At 48.0% G+C, this 9,543-nt stretch overlaps 1 long non-coding RNA gene across 1 annotated transcript; it reads right to left on the reverse strand.

The window, feature by feature from the left end:
* Positions 1 to 6,098: 6,098 nt before the first annotated feature.
* LOC311327304 lies at positions 6,099 to 7,463 on the reverse strand. The gene is made up of 3 exons (XR_014631094.1): positions 7,348 to 7,463; positions 6,280 to 6,354; positions 6,099 to 6,202 (listed from the first exon to the last, which is right to left on the reverse strand). It is a non-coding gene; the product is annotated as an uncharacterized lncRNA (long non-coding RNA).
* Positions 7,464 to 9,543: the final 2,080 nt, after the last annotated feature.

Genomic DNA, 9,543 nt, shown 5'->3' on the forward strand with positions numbered 1-9,543 from the left:
TACTTATGATCATATACAATGGTTCAGATCAAACTAGACTAAACTAGCACTTTTGAGAAAGTCTGATAATTGCTCTACCACCGTTTAGGTCATACAATGGATGTGGTTGGGCACCTTGAAAAATCATTCAAAAACATATTTAACTCTCGATTTCAAAGACAAGAAGCTCACCGAGGGTGTAATTGGTGTCCGTTGGTGTTCTGACATCAAATTCGCCGCAAAGTATGAATCCTGTAGGGTTTTATTGATCATTTTATGAAATCCATTGACTTGTATTGACGCGACCATTGTAGATGTGTAGATCAATCCGCAGAGGGGATTCAGGAAGCAGAACTACTTACGGTAGCTATTGTTATTGTTTATGTTGCTAGGATACCTAGTTTGCGGAGGTTTACACACGTATGTGCTGCGACTAAATAGTTCTATGCTAAATATTTAAAAAAGCCTTTCCAGATTAACTAGAATCTTACTTTATGGCAAATTATGTCAGAACGCCAACTAACACCTTGGTGAGTTTCTTGTCTTTGAAATTGAGAGTTTAACATGTTTTTTGAATGATTTTTCACGGTGCCCATCCACATCCATTGTATGACCAAAACGGTGGTAGAGCAATTATCAGACTTTCTCAAAAGTGCTAGTTTTGTCAACGTGTTGATCTGAACCATTGTATATGATCATAAGTAACCTTAAAACAGGGCTGAACATGATTTTTCCCTTTACTACGCCTTTAAGTTATGTATAGAAGGACTAGAGTACGTTGGATATTGTATCGAAGGATTAAAGTTGTTCTGGCAAAGTCTACAGTTCTATCTGTCGTTGACAGAGCTAGTCTACAGTTCTGTCTGTTGTTGTCAGGGCTAGTCTACAGTTCTATCTGTCGTTGACAGGGCTAGTCTACAGTTCTATCTGTCGTTGACAGGGCTAGTCTACAGTTCTATCTGTCGTTGACAGGGCTAGTCTACAGTTATATCTGTCGTTGACAGAGCTAGTCTACAGTTCTATCTGTCGTTGACAGGGCTAGTCTACAGTTCTATCTGTCGTTGACAGGGCTAGTCTACAGTTCTATCTGTCGTTGACAGGGCTAGTCTACAGTTCTATCTGTCGTTGACAGGGCTGGTCTACAGTTCTATCTGTTGTTGACAGGGCTAGTCTACAGTTATATCTGTCGTTGACAGAGCTAGTTTACAGTTCTCCCGTCGTTGACAGAGCTAGTCTACAGTTCTATCTGTCGTTGACAGGGCTGGTCTACAGTTCTATCTGTCGTTGACAGGGCTAGTCTACAGTTCTATCTGTCGTTGACAGGGCTAGTCTACAGTTCTATCTGTCGTTGACAGGGCTAGTCTACAGTTCTATCTGTCGTTGACAGAGCTAGTCTACAGTTCTCCCGTCGTTGACAGAGCTAGTCTCGAGTTCTATCTGTCGTTGACAGGGCTAGTCTACAGTTCTATCTGTCGTTGACAGAGCTAGTCTACAGTTCTATCTGTCGTTGACAGAGCTAGTCTACAGTTCTATCTGTTGTTGACAGGGCTAGTCTACAGTTCTATCTGTCGTTGACAGGGCTAGTCTACAGTTCTATCTGTCGTTGACAGGGCTGGTCTACAGTTCTATCTGTCGTTGACAGGGCTAGTCTACAGTTCTATCTGTCGTTGACAGGGCTGGTCTACAGTTCTATCTGTCGTTGACAGAGCTAGTCTACAGTTCTATCTGTCGTTGACAGAGCTAGTCTACAGTTCTATCTGTCGTTGACAGGGCTGGTCTACAGGTCTATCTGTCGTTGACAGGGCTAGTCTACAGTTCTATCTGTCGCTGACAGAGCTAGTCTACAGTTCTGTCTGTCGTTGACAGAGCTAGTCTACAGTTCGCCGCGGTCGGGGTACTGGGGCCCGTGGGGCTCGTCCACGCCGCGGACGTGGCGCAGGGGCGCGGGAACTGGCCCCGCCCCCGACCTCTTGACACTTATATGTACAGTAAGTGTGCAGTATAAAATAGAATAAACGATATACTGTATGTACCAGTTAAAACCTATTAGTCTTATTTCCCCCTTTTGTTATACTTGCACACACTGTAACCCACGGCGGTCAATAACAGCAAACACAAGTCTAATCAAATCTAGTGTGATGTTCTAGTAAACGCTCCACCCACACAAGCCTGTTGATGAGAAGACTTTCCTTTGAGAGACCAAGAGATTGAAGATAGATTGAAAACAAACCAATAAATCAGACAACTGAACAATATAATAGCCTACAGTGCTTTTATTATTGACATTATTGTGTTATTCCAGATGGTGTATGTGATTACAGACTAGACCCGTGTAGGGCTGCCATGGCCAGAGGAACGTGTTGTTGAGTATAATGACAGCTTCTAATATCAGACCCCAACTCCACATTCCACTCCGCAGTGTGTGACTGTATTTTAGTCGCAACACAAAGCGCTCTCGCATCATGTGCCGAGGAGAAGCTCCAGGGTTCTCCGGTCAGCTCGCGCTCCTCCGGATCATAACCCGGTCACATGCTACCGTGGCAGACCAGAGCCCTGTACTACGAAGCTGGATCACGGTAGCGCGATAACTTCAGGTTCAAGACTGGTTCATCCGTATCACGAAGGTGGATCTCTTTTCACCGCGTTATATCGCCATGTATTTAAGGACCGACAAAACCCATTAGAGTTTTCTGATGACTATTTATATGAAAGATACCGATTTTCGGCAGAAGGGATCATTTATATCTGTCAACTAATTTTTGTATTAAACATTACAACCATGTAGGCTGTTTATTGGAGAAATTCAAGTAGGCCTATGCCTAGGCTACTTACCGGTTTGGATTATGTTTTTATGTTTGTTCTTCACTTGCTCCCATGAACGTTTTCCATTGCCAGGGTTTGCACTGAAGGTATATATAAGAATAGTCCTAACGTCACATCTATACAACTCATTCATGTTAAGACATGCAAACGTCACATCTAGGCCAGCATAGCGTCAGGCGCGCAGATTGGCTGGGGCAAGGGGGCACTGCCCCCCCTGGTGGCCAGATGAGCAAACTGTCTGCAACGCGTCCAAAACATGTATTCTAGAGACTGGGTCGCGACCGGATCAGAGAAATGCACTGAACAGACTAACCCTAACCCTAACCCTGCACTGAACAGCCTGGCTCCTGCTTGCGTGAGAATTGATCGCTTTGCGGTGCTTATTCCTCATCCAGTTATGGGTGGATGGAAAACGTTCAATTGAATGTTCATATTGTTCTGATAATTGTAGCTATAGCAACATAAGAGTGACAGCTTTGACAGCAACCCAAACATGAGCTAATCCCATAACTGTAGGCCTACCATTGCTAGCTTTGATATAAATGCAGATAGGCTACATGTGAAGAGGCAATTGCTGGATTCTAATACGCTGTTTATAATGACACATCCCGACATTGAAGCATGAAAGGCGTAGCATACATTCTGTTTTAATGAAGAAATAAAAAGTCTGTAAACTCTGCCTAAAAGCATTTATTTGGTCTCATTTATTAGCTTAATTATTTAATACGTGTGGGTGTTTTCAATTATAATATTGTATTCTTGATACAAGAATGTTGACATTTCATGTAGCATATTTCAGTAGCAGGCTATTCAACACGTTGAATGAATTACATTAATTAATTAAATATTCATATAGCCTAGGCTTTGAAACATTCGTAGGCCTATGTTTTCTTGCCTACCCTACTAACACAATCAGGTTGCAGCAATGTTGCAGAAACGTGCAATTTAGACTTTTGTATGGTCCACTCAACGTCAAGTTAAACGTGCATGCAACGCAAACGCGGTATCTGCACACAAGTTGCTGCAACGTGCAGGTCCAACGTGTCTGCAACGTGCCTGCAATGTGCACACAACGTTGTGATTTCCGCGATGATTTCGATGTATATTGCTGCAACGTTGTATACACGTTTATATATTACTTTGTTACGTTGCTGCAACGTGGTCTACACTTGGCTACATTTATAATTTGCATTACAAAACAAATCCGCTCCTTGCACAAGCTCCACTACTTCCTGAAACTCTACAGGCATATTTCTTTACCGTCCTATACTATTGGATAGCAATAGCGATGAATCCGGTGTGCAGCACACCTGATCAATCACTTCCATCCACTAGTATAGGCCAGGAAAGAAATACGCCTGTAGAGTGTCAGGAAGTAGTGGAGCTTGTGCAAAGAGCCTATTAATGTCATAGTCAATGCAGCAAGCAAAATTATGGTACAAAAGTTATGACACAACACCATTCAGTCAAGAACAATTTATTTTATTAAAAAAGTACACAATGTCTGGCCTGCAACATGATAAACAAGTTAAAAAACAAAAAGGATTTAAAAAAAAAAAATACAAAAAGTTATTTACAAAAAAAGTTATTTAAAAAAAAAAAAAAAGGCAGGCTGTGCTCAGATGGGGGGGGGGGGGCTGTGCTCAGATGGGCTGCGGGTGGGCGTCAGATGGGCTTGGGGGGGGGCTGTGCTCAGATGGGCTGCGGGTGGGCGTCAGATGGGCTGCGGGTGGGCGTCAGATGGGCTGGGGGGGGGGGCTGTGCTCAGATGGGCTGGGGGGGGGGGCTGTGCTCAGATGGGCTGGGGGGGGGGCTGTGCTCAGATGGGCTGGGGGGCAGCTAGGAAGGGAAGTCTTCCTCATCAGAATGCTGGGGAGTGCTCAGATGGACTGTGCTTGGATGGGCTGTGCTCAGGCGGACTTCTGCAGATACCTAAAGACACAATGAAATGGCCGTAAATACACAACGCACATACATGCACAAAAAAATGGTACACAATCTTTGGAACCATGCAGTGTCACTGGGTAGGAGAAACCAAAAAAAAAGACATCACTTACCCTTCTGCATTTAGCAGGGGCATGTTTCAATGTCTCCTGCAGCTGGGCGGCCACCTACGCCATCGTAGCCTTTGGCATGGAGACCATCACTGCACCTTTAAGTTATCAAGAAAGGTAATGGTTTCAATTCACATCGGTCATGGAACAAAGACGATGTATTAAAAAATATTCAAAATATGAACCATTTCTTACGTGTTAGAACATTGAAGAGTGTCATACTCTTCAGTGGCTTCTTCCCCTTCTTCCCGTGCACACTGTAGGCGCTCCACACCGCATGTGTGGCTACAGCTGACAGCACCCGCCGGACTGTGTCCACCAAGTCTCTGCCACCAATGGCACCTAGGTATTGTGTCTGCAAAACAAAGACAGTCATTTACTGTACCCTTACCTGCACTGCAAAAATAAGACAAAGTTCCGCCCTGCAGACACTCACCATCTTCCTCTGATGTTCCCGGTCCTTCAACCTGGCCACAGAGACCTGCAGCTCCTCGTCCGTTTGGGCAGGGTTCAGTACATCCAGCACTTCTCCCTGGGCTCCAGACTCCACAGGCCGCGTGCTCTGGGCCAGTTCCCTCAGCAGTACATGCCACTCTTACCTGGTCTGGCTGGGGTGCTGTATGATCTGGCTGGGGTGCTATACATGGGACTGGGCCCCGCTCGCCCACATGGGACAAGCTTGGAAAATCTGCAAGATGAGTAAAATGGTATTCAAAATAAATAAAAAATAGTCCAACTATCAGTGTGCAGTAGGCATAGACATTTCATTCTTAACACAAACATGCATACCTGGATTGTACAGCACACGTGGATTGTACTGGACCGCTGGCAGAGGCCTTTCAACTCCGGCACCTGGTCTTAGGCCTGCATAGTGGGGACCAATGGCTGCCCGGGGCTTGGAATATCTAGTGGAATATCAGTAAATTAGCTCAGATTACTCGATTTCAAAAGTACTACTCTTTTGGGACTGTTGAATGCACTTTAGTATATTACCTTCGTCACTGGAGTGATAGCATGTGTTGCGCCGTCTCTTTCGAACGTCTTGGCACTCGTCCATTGACGACTGCTGCTCAAAGACGTTTGCCATGAGCCTGGCACCTTCGTAATGATCTGTGTGCATAAAGTACCATAATCAATACATTTCAGACATCCTTTTTTCCTCAGAATAATGAGTCATGATCTTCCCCCCACCCCCATCAGTATTTTTTAATAGCTTAAAATGCAAACAGTACCAGTTGTGGACTTTGGGAAAACCCGGACTCTGTGGAGCGCCCAGCCAGGGTTAGGTTCCACACAGCTCTTTATCCGTTGGCTGACTCATTCATTGGCCAGGAACACATCTGCAACTGTGAGTGAAACCATTAGTAGCCGCTTCCCTGTACAATTGAAAAGTAGCACACCAAACACACAAACATGTTCTTACCCCATCCTTTTTGGAGAGCCAGGATACTGGGACAACCGACAGTGTCCTCCCCCAGAAACTCCACACTGCAATAGTCTGCCCAATAAACAAAAAAATATTAAGTTTATAAACACATAAGGACCCTATGGGAAAGTAGGCAGAGGGGAAGAAGCGACTAAAACAAAAATTCAACAAGTCATTACAGCCGATAATTAATTAGTGACACGCCACTATTCTATTTTTTTGATTCTCTGCCGGCCCAGGACAGATGCGGTCAATGGCGGTCAATCAGTGTGGGAAACATGAAGTTAGTTTAGGCAGTAGCCACTGCAGTGCACAGATTAAATGTATAAGGCCCGTGAATCATACGTTACTACTCGCAGTTTTAACAGGAACGCCTGTTTTTGACTCGTGTACTCCAACAATACACACCCATACTACTAATGTGGCAAACAAAGCTGCCTCCATCTTTGTTTCGAGCTAACGCTATTGGCCATGGTAACCCGCGGTTACCTCGTGGGTGGCATTGTTCTCAGTCTCCTACTTTCCAGACAAATGGAAAATATATAAAGCATTATCTTGGCTTCGCCTTCACCTTTGCCTATGTAAAATTAGCCTAAGATTCGTGATGTCCTCAGAAAGCCTGACACGAGCGAGCTCCCAATGCGAGTCTCAAATTCAGCAGAGTCAAACAAACAAACAATTCACATGTGCAGCGGCCATTTTAGATTAGAACAGCTCAGACCGTTCGCTTGCTTATTTTTCTGCCAATGTTTGCGGCGAACACAAAGCCAGCAGTAACAGAAAAAATGTTTGCAATAGTTTGTCGGAGTATTTTCAATATTGTCTAAACGTTGGTCAAGTTCGGGCCTTGACTTAGCTAGCTAACACTAGGTAGCGTGCTAGCTAGCACTAGCTAACGTTAGCTAGCTAGCATTGGGCTTCCAATTCCTGAACTTAGTTTAGCGTGCAGGTTATGAGTTACTTCTGTTTACTTAAATTATTACCGGTAAGTAAACAAATAAATAGCTAAACCAACAGTCAAATCAATGTAATTTGATGAGGAAAAAAACCCCGAGGTAAACTTACCAGAGATGAAGTGCGCACCACACTGTTTGTTAGTCCCCAATCTGCTCTCTTTATGGCTTTAAACCACAGCTTTCGGCGGTTCCTCTGAAAAGGGGGACATCTCGAGGGGATGCTGAAGAATCTGAGGCCATCATCTTGTTCTTTTCTGTTTGTACAGTTCACAGCACAGCAGCTTTGAGGCATAATTAGCTACACGAAACGGAGCTGCTGTGGCTAGCGAGTTCGTTCCTCGTTCGCTCGTTCCTTTTTCCCAAAGAGGCTGCGTGCGTGCGCACCCCGCTGTGACGTAGACGGCGAACCCATCTATAGGGAGGGAAAGTGATCTCATCGCCCCCTAGTGGAAGTGTTCCATAATGCCGAGAGAATGAATGGGATTTCTCGACACGTCTTTTGAAAAATGATATCTTGGTCGACACCGAAACGTTAGTTTTAATTAATGAAAAAGCATTACATTTATAACAAACAGGGAAATATACAATCAATAACATTTCTAAGATGAGTTATTCACCTCAAAATACAGTACAATATGAAGGATATAAGCGAAAATTTAAAAAAAGAACAAAAGACAGGAGCAGTTTGGCAAAGAATCCTGCCTACTTCAACTGTGAACCAAGCAAGCAGTGACGTCACGGGATAGCCCGATTGCAATCCTATTGCTAGCCTAATAGGACTTTAATCCAACGTCACTGCAACGTTATTTAATGACGTTGCAGGGACCCATATTGCCAATGTATCTCGGGACGGGCGCACGGGTCCGAGCGAGGAGGCGCGTTTCAGTCCAGCAGGCTCTCCCCAGGACCGCGCCTCTCTCCCGGGCTCGGACCCCCCACCCCGCTCCCCCAGCGCGGCTCTGAGGGTCACCTCCCAGAACTCGGAGGAGGCGGAGCTCATGGCCACGGCGTCGGTAGCTGTGAGAGAGATCCTGCGGAGGGTGAAGGGGAGGATGGAGAGAGAAGAGGAAGAGGAGGCGCCTGAGGAGGAGGAGGTGGCGCTCTTCCGCCCCGGCGCCTTCCTGCACGACCCCCGTCTTGTCGCGCTCGCCGAGGAGCTGCTCCGGAACGCCTGGCGGGACGCCCGGGAGAAGGCACGGCGTATTGGTGGCGCCGTCACCTCCTCCTCCTCAGACGGCTCGGGGGCCAGTGGCGGCGTGCCGGAGGACGCCTGGATCATGGGCCACATCGGGTCGGCGGTCCGCGCCATGGAGGACGCGTCGGCCGCCCCGGAGACCCTGGCGGTGGGTCCGACCGGCCGGAACACCTCCTCCTCCGGCCCCAGCAGCAGCGCCACCCTGGAGGAGGAGGAGGAGGAGGAGAGCCTCTCGGACGCCCTGGCCCGCCACGCCCTGTTCCAGAGCCCCGGCCTGGTCTCCGCGGAGGAGAAGCTGGAGCTGGTCAGGCTGGTGGGGGGCCTCCTCCGGGAGACGACAGAGCCCGCCGAGGGAGCCCCTCCCCCGGCCCGACCCCGGAGCCCCAGCGCCAGGAGTCAAACCGGCAGCCCTGCTGGAGAGGAGGAGCAGGAGAACCACGACACACCCCTCCCCGCCTACGGACCCGACCTCGCCCTGCACAAAATGTTCGATGCCATCGCGAGGGAGCGCCCCGATCGCGACGACGACGATGGCGAAGAGTCCCCCGGCCTCCACTTCTTCTCCAAGGAGCTGATCCGCCGGGTCCACCGGCAGCTCCTGGACCCCCCGCGCTCGGGGCGCCGGCCGCCGGACGCCCACCACTGCCGCTCCAAGCCCACCCTGCGGAGCCCCGAGACCGAGCGGCGTTTGGAAGAACAGATCTTCACGCCGCTGCTCTACCGCTTCATCCGACGGGCCGTGGAGAAGCTGGTGGCGGACTTCCTGGGCGTGGCAGCCGCCACCGACACCCGTCCGCACGACGGCGGCCGGAGGGGCCGGGACTCCTCCGGCGAGGCGTCGTGGGGCAGCAGCGACAGCAGTGGTGACCGGAGGGGCGAGCTGGACGCCACATGCGAGGTGCTGACCGCCCGGGCGCTGGCCAAACTCCAGGACACCTGCGATGACCCCAATGAAGCCAGAGTCATCGTCGACAAAGGTACAGACGTCTCTGTTATTGCATGATATTACACACGGTCTGATGTTATCATGTTATTACACACAGTCGAATGTTATCATGTTATTACACACAGTCTGTTATCATGTTATTACACACAGCCTGATGTTATCAT

This window comes from Borostomias antarcticus (genome assembly GCF_949987555.1).
Source record: "Borostomias antarcticus genome assembly, chromosome: 31".
In the NCBI taxonomy this organism is placed as follows: Eukaryota; Metazoa; Chordata; class Actinopteri; order Stomiiformes; family Stomiidae; genus Borostomias; species Borostomias antarcticus.